The 16403-nt window shown below is 41.5% G+C and overlaps 2 long non-coding RNA genes across 2 annotated transcripts in view; one reads left to right on the top strand and one right to left on the bottom strand.

Moving 5' to 3' along the window:
• Nucleotides 1–16403, top strand: part of LOC123579144 — a 393386-nt gene that overhangs the window by 138892 nt on the left and 238091 nt on the right. The window lies entirely within an intron of this gene.
• LOC123579145 lies at nt 13795–14360 on the bottom strand. Its single transcript, XR_006702645.1, has 2 exons — nt 14050–14360; nt 13795–13947 (listed from the first exon to the last, which is right to left on the bottom strand). It is a non-coding gene; the product is annotated as an uncharacterized LOC123579145 (long non-coding RNA).

Below are 16403 nucleotides of genomic sequence, written 5' to 3'. Positions count from 1 at the left end.
TGCAAACTAATCAATCTATTGTGACAGAAATCAGACAAGTGGTTAAGAGGGGTGGGGCGGAGAGAGGGATGGATTATAAAAGGACGCGAGGCAACTTTTGCGGGTGATAAAAATATTTCTTCTCTAGATTGGGGTGATGGGTTCACAGGTGTGCACACCTTTCAAAAGCGATTAAATGGTACATTTTAAATATGTGCAATTTAGTGTACTTTAGTTATACCTCAATGAAACTGAGACAAAATAGCAGCCTTTTGTTGGTCTCCAATTTTTATTTTTATATATCTTTGTAATTCAGACTATCTGTGGAGCAGAGAGACGAAGAGAAGTATAGCATAGGCACTAGAGTTAATAATATTGTAAACATGCATACATAAATATATGCATACATATAAGCTAACTATCTGTGGAAAACCAATGTGTGGAAGCTTAAGGCCCCACTAGCAACGTTTCTGAATACAATAACGAAGGAGGTGAAGTTTCGTTTGTCCTCTCTAGACTCAATCCCCATCCCTGGGGTTTCTGTGACAGAACATTATTCCATAGGCTAATTGGCACTTAGGTGTCTGGAGATTTAATGTAGCTTGTCTCCTATGAGTATTTACATTTTATAAAGAATTCTTAGGTGAGTCATGTTCAGCCTGAAAGCATCAATCTCCAGTGGTGGACTCTTAAGGTCCAAGGTCACCAGTCAAAGTAATACTTTAAGATTCTTTCTATTTGACCACCCTTGTCAAATGTTGGAATTATTGATTCCTTCTGTGTTCCTGAGGTCCTTTGTTGTTTTAAGGCTCATCATCCTTACCATTTCTGTTCCATGTTATCATTTGCCTAGAGTTTGTTCTTTAAGGTTTATTTAGTTTTGAGAGGGAGAGAGAGTGAGCATGAGCAGGGGAAGGGCAGAGAAAGGAGAGAGAGAACCCCAAGCAGGTGCCACAATCGCAGTGCAGAGCCCGACTCGAGGCTTGATCTCACGAACTGTGAGATGATGATCTGAGCCAAAATCAAGAGTCAGACGCTTAACCGACTGAACCACCCAGGCGCCCCTAGAGTTTTTACGTAAATGTGATGTATATAGATCTATCTATGTATCCATGTATCTATCTATCTATCTATCTATCTAATCTATATCTGTCACAATGATACATGTATTTATGTTTCGAGCTATCATTTTAACCAATGAGGGGAAACTCTGAGTGGGATGAAACACTGCGTAAGAAGATCTTTGTAGGCCCCACAATGTGTTGCATGTGTTTGTTCAACACCAGAATAAACCTCATCACCACCTACTAGGTGCTGGTAACTCTGCTAGGAACTAGAGATACAAGTGAAAATAAGACATAGTCCCTGTCTTGATTCGGAGGCAGTAATAATGTGGTAGGGACTGTAGTCTGGATAGAGTATGCAGTCAGCTAGGTACGAGCAGGGAACTGGACTGTCCCACAGTTGAAAAACGTGGAAACTGTCAATGACCTCCTAAACACAAATAGCTGGGGAAAACTCTGGGGAACATACATTCACCCTTCCCTATAACTGCTGCCCTAAAGTAGCCTATTGCTTCATTATAACACATTTACATTGTGGTTTTGACCTCTCCGCCTTCCACTCACAGGGGGAAGGCTGCCATGACAATTCCAACAAGGACCACATAAGGCCAAAAACTCCCCCTCCAGACCCATAGGAAAAATCCCTTTGGTGCCTGGACGTAACCTCAGTCAGAGACCACCCTAGCTATGACTCATAACCAATGCAGGTATAAAAAACAAGACAACCATGGGGCACCTGGGTGGCTCAGTCGGTTAAGCGTCTGACTCTTGGCTTCAGCTCAGGTCATGACGTCACAGTTCATGAGATTGAACCCCATGTCTGGCTGTGTGCTGACAGTGCAGAACCTGCTTGGGATTCTCTCTCTCTCCTCTCTTTCTGCCTGCCTCCCCCCCACCCCCCGTTGTATCTGTGTGCTCTCTCTGTGTTTCAAAATAAGTAAATAAACATTTATAAAAAAAAAAAAAAAAAAAAAAAAAAAAACAAGAAAAGAAAAAAAGATAACCCGGACCCTGGGCACAGTTACCACCTTTGGGGCCTTCCTCTCTTCCTCTTTGAGAGTGTGCTTTTGCTCTGACTGCTATTAAACACTTGCTTGCTTAAGAGTTTAGCTCTGGATTCTTTCTTGGCTGAATTCAAGAACCAAGTCCAGGGTACAGGACTTGCTGCTAACAGTCCTTAAGTGGGTCGTTTAAAAGAAGTGACATATAGGGGCGCCTGGGTGGCGCAGTCGGTTAAGCGTCCGACTTCAGCCAGGTCACGATCTCGCGGTCCGTGAGTTCGAGCCCCGCGTCAGGCTCTGGGCTGATGGCTCAGAGCCTGGAGCCTGTTTCCGATTCTGTGTCTCCCTCTCTCTCTGCCCCTCCCCCATTTATGCTCTGTCTCTCTCTGTCCCAAAAATAAATAAACGTTGAAAAAAAAAATTAAAAAAAAAAAAAAAAAAAGAAGTGACATATATAAGAGATCTTGGTATGCACTGACCTATGGCAATTGGTCAGCTATGACCTGGGGCATCTATTGGGGTAGCAGCAGAGTTCCTGAAAGAGGTACTAGCTTCACTGGATCTGAAGGACCAGGAGTTAGGCAGCGAGAGGGGAGAAGGACTTTTCTGGCAGTGATGCTCTGGCGAAATTGCAAGACTTGATTATTCTGGAGTGTGCGTTGATCCCGGGGAGAGACGAACCTGGAGGAGATATTTAGGAGCCAGATTATGATGTACCTGTTTTAAGTCCCAATAAGGAGGTTAGGCTTTGTCATGTGGCCAGCAGGCAGCCTTTGTAAAGTTTCAAGCAGGGCAGGGCAGAAACCAAAATTTCAATGCAGAAAGACCATTTTGGCTACCGTGGATTTATTTATGGGTGGACAAGGTAGCAGTTGAGAATTAAGTTGGAAGACCACTGGGGCAATCTAGTGAAAGACAATGGTGCTCTGACGTAGGGTGTCGGAGAGGGGATGGAGGCAAGTGAATGTGTTTGAAAGGCATGGTATCTTAGGCAGTTAGAGCTGCTACAACAGAATACCGTAGACCACATGGATTAAGCAACCAATAGTTATTCCTCACAATTCTGGAGTCTGGGAAGTCCAAGATCAAGGTGCTGGCAGATCCATTGTCTGGTGAGGGCTTACTTCCTGGTTTGCCAATGGCCATCCTATTGCATCTTCCCATGGTTGAGAGAGACAACGTCACTCTCAATGTTTCTTCTTATAAGGACGCTATTCCCATTGGTGAGCGAGCACTCCACCCTCATGACCTAATTACTTCCCAAAGGCTCTAGTGCCTAATACTATCACATTGGAGGTTAGGATCTCAACACACATTCAATCTATAAGCTGTAGCCAACAGACTGGATTATAGCTATAATCCATACAATCCATATAATCTAGAATCTGTAGCTAAGAGACTAGAATCAACAGACTGGATTCAACAGATTGTTTGGACATGAGTGGGAATCACAGAGAAAGGAAAGACAGGAATGATGCACCAAGTTTGGACTTGGACAACTGTGTGGATACTTAATGGAAGATGGGTTCAGGTTTAGGGAAATTGTGAGAGATGATGAGTTCATCTGGGAACATGTTGAGTTGGAGCTGCCAGAGAGGCATCTAGAAAGATTAGGAAGGAAGTCAAACTTAAGGATCTGGAACTCAGGAGGTGAATCCAGCCCATAATACAGATTCAGCACATTGATGGGGCATGGAATCATCAGGAGAAAATGGAATAGTAAACTATTTAGTTCAAATAGTTGAATTAAGTTCCCTGGGGTTGGTTATTTCAGTCATTACTTTTCATGTCTTTCAAGAAAGACAGGTGAGTCTTTCTTTCCACAGTGGGGAAAGAAGGTATAACTGGCCATTCATTTTCTTTTGACGGTGGGGAAGAGCTTGGCTGTTGGCGTTTGGGTTGAAATTACCAAAAGCCCTCACTCTTACAGGTTTGGCTGATTATACACTTAGATTTTTGGAAAATATACCCTCTCTGATATTCCCACTGCACTTGATACAGACTTCCATGAGAGTACTTTTTCACATTGGCTGCTAATACACATTTATGCACCTGTTTCCCCTGGTGCATTAAGCCCCCTGAGGCCAGGTACCATGTGTAACTTATTTAAATTTTGGCACACAGTGAGGGATTGGTGTGCTAACCTGAGCGCTTCCTCCCCCCACTTCCTATGTTGAGTTTTTAGCAAATTACTCCAGACTTTCCCATTGACCTGCGTGTATTCATGAGCGCAAATTTAATGGGGATGCGTATGGACCCAACTGAAAGGAGAATTCTACTCATTCTCACGTAAGGAAGAAATAAGTGGTGTCGTACAGTGGGTTGAGCCCTAAGTTTAAAGGCATGTCCTTGCTGCTTCCTATAGATCTGAGCCACTAGATAGATACTTCTCTTGGTTTTCTGTTCCAACACCCAGGAGATCCCTTTCACTCTGGTTCGTGGACTTCCTGTGATTTCTCTTAGCTTGCCAGACCGAATCATAGTTCTCCAAAATCACCCGGAGAAGAAAAGCAACCAAAGATATCATTATTTCTGTTACATGCTAAGATAAACCAATGACATCAGGACATTGTCTGTTTGTGTTTACATCTTCATTTTAAGCCAACTGATTTTGTGTTTACAGTCTGCATTAATTAATTTAGGACATCATGAAAATGGTCTATGCCTGATGGGTGAGTTTCATAACGAGCAGAATTTCTGCATGGGTTTCTTACTCATTTAACAGTTGAGAACACGTTATTATTTTATAAGCACCACTGATAAATCATTTGGCAAATACTTCTCAGTCCTTTAAAATAATTTTTATTTCCTGTGATTTCAATTGTCTCCGCATTTTTCCTTGTAAATAGTTGAAGAGTAAGCACATTTTCAAAGAGCTGTAGGGAGGCTAAGATGCCAGTTGCATTTTAACGATATAGGGCATTATCGTTCTTACTGTAGCCAATTCTCTTTTAAATCATTGCAGTTTCTGCTCTAGCCTCCAGCTATAGAATTCTTTTCAAGCTGGCAGTGAACTTGGCAGGCTGCCAGGAGAAATATAAAGGTGTTTTGGTCCACCAAAGTATTTTGAGTGGTTCTTAGTGATACAGTTTTCTTCAGTACATCTGCAAAACATTTTTCTGAAGTGAATTTTCATGTGAAAAGCCTCCTTAATCATCACCAGCATTGTTTGTTTCAATGCAGTTATTTAAGTGCCCCCCTGGGTGCTTACAAAATAAACAAGGGAATCTTCTAAAGAGTTTTAAAAGTGGCAGGTGCTGAGGCTGCGCCCTATTCACTTAGTTTGCAATGACATTTTTGTGCTAATCTATAGACAAACAAGAGACAGGTGGCACACCAAATCAAGTCCAATGAACAAGAGAAGACGATTTTGGCCAATGGGGTCAGCTCTAGATAAAATGCTTTGGAGGCAAATGCACGCAGGAAGCAATCTTTAACCCACTTGCTGTTTGCATTTTGGCTGTGGAAATCTGATATTTAAACTTGAGTTGTTACCTCAACTTTTTTGGTTGTAAATGAAAGCAGAAGGAGATTCCAGATTAAAATATCCTATCTATGTGTCTGTGAATACATAAGTAAATTTATGTATGTAGACACATGCATATACATTTTCATGTAAAGAAAAGAAATACCAGGATTAAGCATTACATGTGAAAATGACCATTTGTTTGCTATTTGGGCTGTGAATTCAATCCACATTTGTCCTATTTCCACAACAAACCACCCTATTTACACACCAAACACCAACACACATGAAGGAACTTAAGAAATAAATGACTGGGCACACTTTTATATTGTTTCCTCTTTATTGATTGCCAGGTATATGTACAAATTCCGTTTCTAGGGGACTTGTTTGCTGTTTTAAAAGTCGTGTTAGTCATCTGTTTAGAGATACTGGATGGAAGGTTGATATATTAAGTTTTAATGCAAATTATTCACCACCACCCTCCCATTTCTTTTTAAAAATAATCCTACATGTGAGTTGGTGACGAAAAGAGTTCTGTGGAAGATTTAAAAGGAAAAAAAAAAAGCTTACTACTTTTTGTGAAATATAAAGTATACCAATTGCAAATAACACTGAATGCGCAAAAACGCTGTAAAATCGTTGAAAAATTCCATTGCACTAAGGGATAAAGTTTTTAGGGCATTTACACACTGCTTAGGAAGAGTTAAGGGGTTTGCTTTTGAACCTTCCTCCCTGCAAAAGGAAAAAAAGACCAGGCAGTGATATTTTCTCCAGCCCTTTTTACCTCACGGAACCTTGGCAAGGTCTACTTTGATTATTGTGATCAAGAACAAGAAATACTCACTTTGCCGTCGGTTAGATCTTCAATATCATTATGTTTCAAGCCCTGGGTCTGTTGGTTTGGGCTCAGCTGCTTCCATGGCAATCAGCCTGGGTTTACAAAAATGGATTATTTACCAAGTGGCTAACAGAAACAAACATCTACCTCTTCGTAAGAAGCATGGCGATCCCAGAATTTAAGAAGTAAAGGAAACTTAGCTATCATTGATGTGACACTGGGAGAATATGAACTTCATTAAAACTGAGCTGAGAACTCATGAACCAAATCTCAGATTTGGTTTGGGCTTGCTCGTGATAGAGCGTCCGTCCTCCTGATGACCCCGCAGCAATAGCACGGTGGAGGGCGCGTCGCTGTCACTGGCAATACCGTAACGTTCTGAGTTTTATCAGGAAGCTCTCAACCAACTAGGCAATAAGTCAGTGGAGAGAAAGGAATTGTCTACTGCCCCGTCTGCCGCAAGGCGGCTTTAGCAGTCAAACTTGTAGTGTGCTACTTTTCCTGCTGAACATGTTACCATTGTTTTTCCATCAAAGAATGTATCAGGATTTATCAAAACGGCAAACCTTCTTGTTGCCATCTTTGGACCTTGGCCTTCAGAGTCACGCTCCCAACGTTAAACGAAATATCAATATTTCAATGCCTGCCCGAGGAGGAGAGCAAACAAAATAGAAACTTCAATGGCAAGCTTTGCAGGAATAGACGCCTTCAGGGGAGACGCTGTCCGAGATAAGACTGTTGGGTTTAAATATATTGCGGGTCTCCCCTCCGTTTGAAAATGGGAACAATGACAATGAGATACAGATTATGCAGGTGATGTGTAACAACGGAGCGGAGATAATGCCTCTCACGAAGAGGAAGTGATTGGGTCATGGATCTCTTTGGCATTTTGATGAAATATATGTACTCTTTGTGTACTCACACCCACCCGTGCTTGCACGTGCAAACGCGCACACGCACACTGACTACGTATACATATAAATAAACGCGCATATATGATACAATCTTAGAGGAAACAGAGATCTTCTTGAAGTGAATCCCAGACCTACCCTGGGACTGTGGACACTGGGTTGAAGGCCCTATGTTAGAGCACACAAAATATTGCCAATACATTGGGAAGGGGGTAGGGGAAGGGCATGAAATTTTGCTTTTGCATGTGAAGATTTTATTACTTCGACGGCCAGCACCAAGTAGAAGAGGAGAACCAGCTTGGGTTGTATTCCAGTATAACCAAGATAGCTTGCATTTCCACCGGGCTCTGTACTTTCCAAGCCGAGTTCCCATCTATAGTTTTGTTCAGCAAAGGACAAGGTCCTGGAGTAGTATCTCCATGTCACTGGACAATAAACACATGTGAAAGTTAAGTGTCTCCCTCCAGGCCAGTGATGGCTAACCTTGTACTCCTGCTGCTCCATTGCTCTCACAAGTCTTTATTTGAATCCGAATCCAATCCTTGTCGAACTGGGCTTTTCTTTTTTAGTTTTCAAGCACTTAAAGCAGGCCTATGGTTTTGATATAACGCCCTTGTGTTCCTTCTTATGATCTTTGAGCATATGAGATTGACTTTAGATGTTTTAGGCAGGCCAGTATTGGGGGACCTTCTATAGCCTAAGAGAACACATCACTTTCTCCCTAAATAAGACATTTGTCATTACCTGATTGAGCTTCTACAGTTTCCTTTACCTGTATGCTTTAGAATCCCCAAGTCATGGCCTATGTGGTTTAACAGCTCCATTTCAGAATGCCCAAGAGAAAAGGAAATCAAGAACAGAGGCAATTTTCCAAGTGATTCAGATAGAATCAAGGCAAGAAAACAACAACGACATGATTTCTACTTGAAGTATCCAAATAATGGAGGCAAATCTGACCTACATGATGAGCCCCCCCCCCCCCCATCGGTTCCTGGGGCATTGCTGCTCAGAGCTGGCATTTCTTTGCCTCTTTCACCATTTACAGAAGGTTGCTTGTTTAGAAAGGCAGTGAGAATGCTCAGCAAAAATAACCACGTTTGCTATTTATCCCGTCTCTTTAAGTTTGCAATGTGAGCTTGCATCTATGTTCTCACGTGCTTCTCAGAACAGCTTTAGAAGGTACTCGATTTAGGATGGTTATGCTCATCTGACAGGACACTCTCAGACCCTGAGAAGTCAGATGTGATTCAGTCTGTTGTCTTCGCTGAGCCCAAACCACCAGCTTGAAAAACAAGAAATGCAACTATCTGGAAGTCAGTCTGATCCCTTATACAGAGACGGTGTTTTACCATCTACAAAACATTTTCACGCCTGCAATTTCATTTCATCCTCACCTGTGGAATCACGAAGCAGGAAGCTGGACTCAAGGGTTACAGACAGGACAACTGAGGCCGAGAGAGACCAAGGGAAAGAACCAAACTGGAACCAGAGCCTTCTTAATTCCAGGCTTTCCCTTGTCTTAGAGTCACTGGTCCATTTTACTGACATGATTGTTATACTAGGGAAGGGCCAATGAAGTTGGTTCTTATTTTATACCTATTTCTTCTGACCCTCCTATGTCCTTGCAGACAGAGCCTCAATTGACTTTCAAGATTCAGGTAACCAATTTTCTTGCTGTTTGCTTAAGAGCACTCATTTCGAAGTACATGAAACCAGCTTAGACCGTTAGACAGATCCCCAGGGGATGACTTATATGTGCCGTGGTGAAAGTCGATTTAACAAAACCATTAATTTGAGTTTCTGGGAATAAACAGTAGCTGTCACCCGCCATCAGAAAATACACAGATAGTGCTTTGTAATCCAAATTGCAAAGTGCCCGAGAAAATGACTGAATCAAGGAAAATAACTTTGGTGGTTGTTCAAGTCTGTGTATTGTTTTAACTTTCTGGCCAGGATGGTTCATTTCAGCGTGGTTTTCAGAAAACTAGGTATTGGGTTGTGCCCTGCCACATTTCATCAGTCATGCCACATTACGTGCATTAGGAGGCCCTATGAATTCTTTTGGTCTCAGATTTACTGCAAGATGAGGCAGAAATCCATTTATGAATCCAAGAAAAGAGACTGCTACAGATAGTCCCCCTTCACCAGGGGAGACAGCACATCACATGCCTTTCTCTCACCACCCTCCTGTGACAATCCTGCCAAACACAGTCTTTTCCCCAAAATGAAAAGGCAATTCTAACAAAGCTAAATTCAAACAGAGGGAAAACATATATATATATATATATATATATATATATATACACACACATATATACACACATATATATACACATATATATACACACATATATGTATATATGTATATATATATATGCACACATATGTATGTATATGTATACATACATATATATTTGAGAGAGAGAGAGAGAGGGAGGGAGCTAGCATGAGTGGGGGAGGGACAGAGAGAGAGAGGGAGAAGGAGAGGGAGAGAGAATCTTAAGCAGGCCCAACGCTCAGCATGCAGCCTGATGCGGGACTCGGGATTACGACCTGAGCTGAAATCAAGAGTCAGACCCTCAACCAAACTGAGCCACCCAGGCGCCCCTTGGAGGGAAAATATTTTTCAAAGACCCATGGCTGATTATAAAAATATCTTTTTTTTTTTAACAGTCCACAGTAGATAGCATTAACATGATGTGCATAAAACACAGCTCTGACGCCAATGGGCTGATGAGCTCAGGAGAGAAGAGCTACTGGTATTTTCAGATGCCTGAAGTCTACGCTCATGTGCAAGTCCAGTTCATTGACCTTCTGTTTCAAAATTATTAAAAAGTATATTTAATATGGAATATTTCTTTTTTTTAAACATTTATTTATTGTTGAGAGTCAGAGAGAGACCGAGTATGAGCAGGGAAGGGGCAGAGAGAGAGGGAGACACAGAATCTGAAACAAGTTCCAGGCTCTGGGCTGTCAGCACAGAGCTTGATGTGGGGCTTGAACCCACGAACTGTGAGATCATGACTTGAGCTGAAGTCAGATGCTTAACCGACTGAGTTGCCCCTAATATGGAATATTTCAAACAGAAAAAAGAGGGAACACCATACCCGATACCATCTAACCAATGTGAACATTTTGCCTTATTTTCTTCAGCTCTCCCTTGTTTCTTATATAAACAACACAATTGCATACACACGTGCGTGCACACACAGGCATACACATGAATAGACACGCATAAGTCTATGCACACATATGCACATATACATACATGTGGACATATATATATACATACGGATTTATAGCTTTATGTAATATGTACGTATGTATAACTGGCTAGAGATCATACTCACTAAAGCCATAATTAGTAGGCATACTCTTTTGGGGACTGAGGCTTTCTCTATATACTTGAGACTTTAAAGCCCCCTTGTAGCATGTCTGCTAATAATTATTTTATAAAGAACATCTCCTTACAAATTCTCTTTGTGTATCTGAAAATGTACTTATTTTGGCTTCCTGTTTGAGTGAAAAATTAGCAAGATATAACATTCTAGGTTGGCAGGAATTGTTTATACATTGCTTAGTTTTTACCCTTTCAACTGAACGGATATACTCCACTCCCTTCTGGTGTCTTCTACTGCTTTGCTCCGCTCTGTCACTTTACATGCGTTACATTTAGGCTCAGATACTCAGTGGGAGCCAAAATCTTAGAATGAGGCTCTCTTCACATCACCTCATTCAGTGTTCTGCATTGTCTCCCATTTCTGCCAAGGAGGGGCTAATCTCATTTTTGTTTCTTTTATTTATTTATTTATTTACTTATTTTCACACTCTATATGGGCAGAAGAGTCAAGTGGGTTTTCATGGATCTGAAATATACACCACTCCTGGTCCCCTACTAAATGGGCCTGATGGAGGAAACGGGAGTAAAAGTTAACTTGTAAACTACAAATCTTCTTTTTTATTTTATTTTTTAAAAATCTTTTTTTTATGTGTATTAATTTCGAGAGAAAGAGAGAGAGAGAGAGAGAGACAGAGCATGAGTGGGGGAGGGACAGAGAGAGGGAGACACAGAATCCAAGTCTGGCTCCAGGCTCCGAGCTGCCAGCACAGAGCCCCACGCAGGGCTCGAACTCTCAAACCACGAGATCATGATCCTAGCAGAAGTCGGACGCTTAACTGACTGAGCCACCCCGGTGCCCCGAAACTATGAATCTTTTTATGATTGCATAATAACTTTGAAAAGTAAGAGCATCATGTGCTTAAAAAGAAAAGGAGTCGTGGGTGGGCAAGAAAGAATTCATAGAAAGTAAATGTTGGCCAAAATTAATAATAGATCACAGACACTAAGTAGCTGAACAGTGAAATAGCAGACTGGTACGCTAGCATAAGACATTTGTTCGAAGTGCAGAGCCAAAGACAAACATTAAAATTCTGGATGAAAGAGAGGAAACACAGGATAAATTTAAGAGATGGGATGTCTAATGGACATTACAGAAGAGAAAACAAGAGGAGGACGACATTTTTTTTTTTAAGTGATAATAGATCAGAGGAAGAAATTCTTTTTTTATTCTTTTTTTATTTTTTTTATTTTTTTAAACAAAAAAAAATTTTTTTTTACATTTATTTATTTGTGGGAAACAGAGTGAGACAAAGCATGAGCGGGGGAGGGGCAGAGAGAGAGGGAGACACAGAATCTGAAACAGGCTCCAGGCTCTGAGCACGTGGCAGCATAGAGCCTGATGCGGGGCTCGAACCCATGAACTATGAGATCATGACGTGAGCCAAAGTCGGACGCTCAACCGACTGAGCCACCCAGGTGCCCCAGAAATTCTTTTTTTTTTTTTTAATTTATTTTAATCTTTATTCATTATTTTTGAGAGAGAGAGAGAGAACAGGGGAGGGGCAGAGAGAGAGGAAGATACAGAATTTGAAGCAGGCTCCAGGCTGCTTGAACTCCAAGCAAGTTCAAGTCCAGGGACTTGAACTCACGGAAGTGTGAGATCATGACCTGAGCTGAAGTCAGACGCCCAACCGACTGAGCCACCCAGGCGCCCCAAGAAATTCTTGAGTCATACAGAAACAGTATGGTGACCATAAAGGAAGGAGAATCAGTCTGGCACCAAATGTCTCATCTACAGTGTGAAAATTCTAACAGTAATAGACAAGTAATTCCAAAATTCTAGGGGGAATTGATTTTGATCCCAGCATTCTTGGGTCCTCTCAAACTATTCTCCATGTGTAAGAACAAAGAAAAAAGAAGATAATAGAATAATGTTAATAACAACAAAATCCAGGTGTCAACATTTAATTAAAGTATCGTTTTGGTTCAGGTTGCTGGCTTCATTCTTGATAGAGAAATATAAGCTTGTTTATATTTGTTAATGTTCTAATAGGGATCTTTGTTCGCACAGAACAGAAACATACTGAAGCTAATTCAAAAAAGGAGGCTTATATTAAGGATTTGACAAGAAAACTGCGAGTCCAGCCAGCTCCGCGGGAAATAGAAATTAGAAGCCAGTGCAAATCAAAGCCCTGCCCTCAGTTTTAGGGGCTGCTAGGCCCTGTCTCTCACCCTCAGTGCCCGTGTGGTTTGTCACACCTTTTTTTCTTGGTGGCTTCTCTTTGAGCTGCTGATGTCTATGTCTACACAGCCCAATAGGGCCACAATTCGTGAGTCTAAGAACTGGACACGTCCAGGCCCAACAACCACAGTCTCTGTGGCTCTTAATTCAGATTTGCAGGAAAGACCGCCCCCAGCTGGTTGCTAGCCAGCACAAGATTGCCTGGCCTCGTGTTATGTGTCTCATCCAGAACGAATTCTCAAAGCTGGGGTGGGGTGCGGTGATGTGATATTACATGGCTGAGTGGGACTGTCTCTTCACAGGACATAAGGATAAAGGACATTGCCAGGGAAGTGAGCTTTGTAGCAAAGACAAGAAAACATGGCCAGTAAGGTGAAAAAATGTCTGAGTGGCTATTGGTAGCACAGAGATAGACTAACTCAGTGGTTCACGATGAAGCTAGCCTCTTATGGGAACAACATACCTGGCAGAACTCTCTTTCTGTTGTCCAATTAAAATGGGTCTTATAAATATTTAACCAGATATGCTTTCTTAAGCTACTCAAAGAAATACTATTCCACCTTCTCTGGGGTAGCTCCTCAGCTATCCGAAGCTAGCAAATGATATCCACAGCCTCCCTCCCCCATTATCGTTTCTTCAGGTTAAACAGACTTACCTAAGTTTTGTTAGTTTTAAGACTTTTAGGGGAGAGAGACAAAACCGTACTACTCTTGCCCCTCCTTTGTAGCTACTTCTATAATAGCACTCATGTCTCTATTAGGTAACAATGTATCTGCCTTGCCTGCTACATCAGTAGCTTTTTGATGTATTGTGTCCAATTAAGTTTTCAACTTCCAACAATTTGACCTTATGCCAGGAACATAGTAGGGGCGTAAAGAAATGAAATGTGTTAGTCAAAATAATCTTCATTTTGAATCCTAAGGCATTTTGGATTTAAATTCTAGACACTTCTATCCTGTTGGTGATTATTAAACCACGAGACAGAGGGCTGAATTAGAGGATCTCTTCCTGCACATACTCCGGATTTTGTGAAGTGCTCTCTCCATCAGGGACACTTTGTAGCAGGTGTCTTCTGAGTTGATGGGCACAGAGTTTTCCAAGGCAACCTGGAAGGGAAGTTAGCAAAAGTGCAGAGGGACAGTGTCATTTTTCCTGAAGTCGCTTGACCATTTGGGGAATGGTAAGTAAAGGAACTGGAGTGCCATTACCAATTTGTCCCACTGGGGTACTCAATGATAACCATTGCTTTTACATCATAACTGACTTTTTGGGAAAAAAACAGCAACAACACGGTTCAGGTTTCTCAGACGTGGTTCCCCTGAGGTTCCAAGGAACAAGCGATGAGGTTAGCCCATGAGATGTTCACCTCTGGAATCTTGCGACCCAGGTACTGTATTGCTATGGCAACCCACTGTTTATTTAGAAAGATGAAGTTGCTTAAGGTTGACAGTTGGACTAAAGGGGCAGGTGCACCGTTCAAACTCTGAACCAAAATGCATTACAGAAAATGTCCGTTCATATAAATATGTAATAGCTAGAAAAAACAATCTAATCCGAACCGAGTTGGCCATTTTCTGTGCTGCAGATGCAGTTAAGGAGCCTAATGAGAAATTAATATAAATACCTTAAATGATAGGATTTAGAGAGTGCTACCGCTCTCGAGTCTGATTATTGCAGCCTTACATTGCTCCTTATCTGACCCAGATTTTGAGTCACTACTCTGAACTTAATTTAAGGAGTGGTTCAGTGTAATGAGTTTCCAACTCTGTGCAGAAAACAAATTTGCATTTTTCCAACTGATTAGTTTCTCTACTGATTAACTCAGCAAGGTCAACTTTTGGTCACTGATGCTGCCGATACGCACAGTTGATATTTTCCAGTTTCAGAGGTGGGAGGCCCAACGTGAAACTGTTGTTTCCATTACTGAAGGACAAACTACAATATTCCAGAAGGGAAGGAAATGCTGGGGCACCTGCCCATCTACCCGGGTCTTATTAGCCTCTGTTGCTCAGAGTCTTAGCAAAGGAGAAGCTCCATTCACCTCTTCTGTGTTCCTAACTCCCATTACAGAGTCCTTTTAGGGGAATTTCCCAAGACGGCCCATGGCTTTCATTTCATGCTTTCACTGGAAACATAGTGTGCAGTAGAAAACATGGGCTTTGGGTACAGGAGTTATGTTATAAACATATAAACAATGTTTATAGCAGCACTTTCAACAATAGCCAAATTATGGGAAGAACCTAAATGCCCATCAACTGATGAATGGATAAAGAAATTGTGGTTTATATACACAATGGAATAGTATTTGGCCATGAGAAAGAATGAAATCTGGCCCTTTGTAGCAACGTGGATGCAACTGGGGAGTGTTATGCTAAGTGAAATAAGTCAGTCAGAGAAAGACAGATACCACATGTTTTCACTCTTATGTGGATCCTGAGAAACTTAACAGAAGACTATGGGGGAGGGGAAGGAAAAAAAAAAGTTAGAGAGGGAGGGAGGCAAACCATAAGAGACTCTTAAAAACCGAGAATAAACTGAGAGTTGATGGGGGGTGGGAGGGAGGGGATGGTGCGTGATGCGCATCGAGGAGGGCACCTGTCGGGAGGGGCACTGGGTGTTGTATGGAAACCAACCATATTGGACAATAAATTTCATATTAAAAGAAGAAAGAAAAAAAAAGAAATCATTGAAAGTAAAATAAAAAAAAGCAAAGTTAGCACCACTTATACTGTTCCTGTATCTCAACTCTTCTCTGTAAATGCCAAAATCATTTCCATCCCTGGGTCTAATAGTAGGACAATCCTATCTAGTCAAGTTCCACTCAGATGCTACACCCTTCATGAAGCCTCGGCAGGTGACCTGGCCCAGAGATCAGTCCCTTTTGTGAATGCCTTCTGCCGTTATTTTCCAACTAGTGGCTCCCTAACTATAGGGTGCATACTATTTGCAGTGCTTTGATGACTTCGGGTGAAGGAAAAATGATTTGAGACGATACACATACATAGCAGGTCTCAGCTTTCAGCAGGCAAAAATATCTAGCTGAAATTTTATAACATCGTTTTATTTTTAGTGTATTTCCTTTTATACTTACTGACTTATGGGAAATGAGGTTACCATTTATGGTAAAGACCTTTAAGTTTCCTTTGACTATGGGGTTATTTAAGGAAAAAAGTAACTGCTTTCCTTTACATAAAAACATTGTGTAAATAATAGCACCTCTAGTGGCATGCGAAAATGGCAAAAGAAAACCACATCAGATTAGCATGCACGTGACTGAAATTTAGGAATTATCAGTCTCTTCCACTTAAGCAGAAGCATGTTTAAGTAGGCTGGGGTTGTTGAGGTTTTCACATTGCTTTCTACTCTGAGTCCTTCCCCTCCCCCTGCCTCAAATGGATTATTAACCTCTTGGAGGAGAATGTCTGGTACTGTCTTTTGACTTTTCATCCTGTCTAGCAGTTCTACAACACAATAACCACTTATTATGTGATTGGAGAAGAAAGCAACTTATTTATTGGCCCAGCCACAATCCAAAGAAAAATAGGTACGTTGGGAACAATGA

The sequence above is a fragment of the Leopardus geoffroyi genome, chromosome E2 (genome assembly GCF_018350155.1).
Source record: "Leopardus geoffroyi isolate Oge1 chromosome E2, O.geoffroyi_Oge1_pat1.0, whole genome shotgun sequence".
In the NCBI taxonomy this organism is placed as follows: domain Eukaryota; kingdom Metazoa; phylum Chordata; class Mammalia; order Carnivora; family Felidae; genus Leopardus; species Leopardus geoffroyi.
This window is presented reverse-complemented; position numbering and strand designations above follow the sequence as displayed.